Source organism: Octopus bimaculoides, chromosome 15 (genome assembly GCF_001194135.2).
Source record: "Octopus bimaculoides isolate UCB-OBI-ISO-001 chromosome 15, ASM119413v2, whole genome shotgun sequence".
In the NCBI taxonomy this organism is placed as follows: domain Eukaryota; kingdom Metazoa; phylum Mollusca; class Cephalopoda; order Octopoda; family Octopodidae; genus Octopus; species Octopus bimaculoides.
Window position 1 is genome coordinate 38975316 of NC_068995.1, and position 3212 is coordinate 38978527.

The window sequence follows — 3212 nt, forward strand, 5'->3', positions numbered from 1 at the left end:
ATATATATATATATATAATGAGATTTATGAAGATCAGAAGGGAGATTTGCACATCCAATTTTATTATACAGTTGATTAAATCGTCCTTCTCTCAGACCTATGCATGTTTGAGCAGCATCTTGCGTTTAATTATCAGTGCAGCTTCCTCAGGGTCGTTTCTTTTGATGTTCGAATATAATCTGAAGAAATTATAAGATAGAATAGGAATTCCTTATGAGGTGTTAGTGTTATTATTCATAGTCGTATTTCTTTTGACCTGAAGATTACACCGGCCAGTTCGGTATTTATTGCTGTTTTTTTTTTATCTGAAAGTTTTCACTTAGCTATTTGGTTTATTATTATCAAATCTTATAATCATTAATAGATAAGTATAAATGTTCGTGCTTTTTTTGGCGTGCGTGTTTCATTAAAAATCTTGCTTAAGGTTAATTTTATTAAACGTCAACTTAATCTCCAACACTTTCAGAATTGTATGCAATTTTAGTTTTTGATATGCAAATCTTCATGAATCTCATTATTTTCTCTACAGATTCTATGCATTCCTTAAAGGACTTCTGATTTGCTAAGGGAAGATAAAATCATGAAATCTGGCCGACGCCAGTCAGATGACAGATTTTGATTTGTACCCACCACAAATTTTAGGAAGTGAAAACGCATCACTTGCACTCCTAGATTCTGCTTCGTTAAAGCATATGCTAAACTAAATTATTTTCATCCCACGAGATTTCATTATCGAAATAGCACAGACTATAATGAAACACTATAACATTATATGTAACATCATTTTGTGGGTAACATTTCTGCCTAAACCAAGCTTATTCCTTTTTTGAAATGACATTCGACTCAAATGACAAACAACTTGTGTTTTTCAAGATATTGTATTTGTAGAACTACGATGCTCTCTTTGAAATCAGCGGAACTAAATTTAAGCAAGATTTGGTTTCTATATACTAGTACATCTCCCCAACTACATCTTACAGGATATATTTTATTCTATTCTGTGGTAAATGCGCTGACATATTACGTTTGCGATAACAAATTATCTTATATTTTATCTATTATCCTTTACTTGTCTTAGTCATTAGATTGCTAGCAAGCGGGAGCACCGCCTTGAAGGGTTTAGTCGAACATATTATTTTTTTAAAGAATGGTACTTATTCTATTGATTTCTTTTATTGGACGGCTACATTACGAGGACGTAAACATACCAACACCAGTTGTCAAGTGGTCGTGGGAAACAAACACAGACATACACATTCACACACAACAGCCCCCCCCCCCACATATATATATACGGTGGGTTTCTTCCCGTTTTCGTCTTCGAAATCCACTGAGAAGGCTTTGGTCGGCCCGAAGTTATATTACAAGACACTTGCCCAGTGTGATTCGCAGTGGAACTTAACCGAAATCATGCGGCTGGGGAGCAAGCTATTTACCGCACAACCATGCTCGCGCCAATGCGTTGAATTTGCTGCAGAATCCAATGCGTAATATTAAATGTAGGAGGGAAGGCGGCGAGCTGGTAGAATTGCTGCCGCGTCGTCGAGCATAAAGCTTAATGGAATTTCGTCTGTACTTTCGTTCTGCGTTCAAATTCCGGTGAGGTGGATAAACTAAGAACCGGTTGAATAGGGTTGACGTAACGACTTTCGCCCTTATCTGAAATTGCTGGTTTTGGGCCACAATTTGAAACCATTATTAAATATGGAACTTGTTTAAATAAAAAAATATCTTCACATCCACATGAACACTTCTGTTTTCATAATACACTGACAACAACATGCATTCATTTTTTCCATTGTTACAGCTGAGTTCTATATTCAGGTGTTCTTCCATTTTCAAGTATTATAATGCATTGGCTCTCCATAGATTATATCTGTTCATTTTCGAAAGCAAGATATATTAGAAATCACAATTTAGATTCATTGCCAATGGATACACGCCACACGGTACTGCCGGTGAGATGTGAAGTACTGGAAATATCCTCGATTTATAACGCGCTATATTCCCTTTAATGTTCTCTACTTTCGACATTAAATCCTCGGTTAATTGACTTTATCCCTGATCATCATCAACATCATTATGACCACGATAATGATGTATTGATGGCTGTTACCGCAACATTGACCTACAAGGGTTAGCTCATTCTTAGTTTACATGTTTTTCACTAGACCTACGCAAAGCCTTGACTACAAACGAACTCTGACAGCATTAATTTGTATTTTTTTATCTCCATCTATCTCTCCTTCGCACTCATTCTCTCTCTCTCTGTTTTTCTGTCTCTCTGTCTCTGTCTCTGTCTCTCTATATCTCTGTCCATTTCTGCCCCTCTCTCTCTCTCTCTATCTCTCTCTCTCTCTCTCTCTCTCCCGAACCGTGTAGTGCGTATGTTTTCTATCTTTGACTATTTTCCTCACTTTGCTATAACTTCCCCCTCTGTCTCTCAATCTCAGCCGAATGGTTGATATTACTAAAGATTTGACCTATCTCTAATAAATCTCAAACCACTCAAGACATCAAAAGAGACGAAACTTTTGCCGCGAAGTAAACACCTCCATAGGAATATCAATAGTTTGCTAATACTTTAATGTCAAGTTTCTGATAGATACATAATCGTGTCGACGATAACCACTCGCTATTTCAAATAACATGCTGTATTAGCCGCATTCTTTTCATGAATTGCTGGAGTCAAAATTTTGACGACCTACACTGAATGTATCATAATAAAATACACTAATATTGAGTGAATGATATAAACGTCGCAATATTCTTTCTATTTCGATTTTACAAAATCGTATTATTGTTACCCGTCAGACATTCCTCCCCTGTGGACCATGTTCTTGCAAATTCTATTAGAAGCTACATTATGCAAAAGTAGTAACTTGGATATTGATGGAGACAAGTATAGGCCAACAGTGAATTGGTCATATTACTTATCAATTTTGGTGACGCCGACTATGTTGTTATTTAGATTTGCGTGTTTGCTGTAATGGCTTTCTATCTATCTATATATCTATCTATCTATCTATCTATCTATCTATCTATCTATCCATCTATCTATAAATCTAACTAACTATCTATCTAGAAATACACACACATATATATGAATATATATTATCTGAACTGTTTAAAATAAATAGACATAATATAATGTCTAAAAACTGATGAATACTACCTCTGGATTCCGTCTATCTTCTTCTTGCTATATGTAT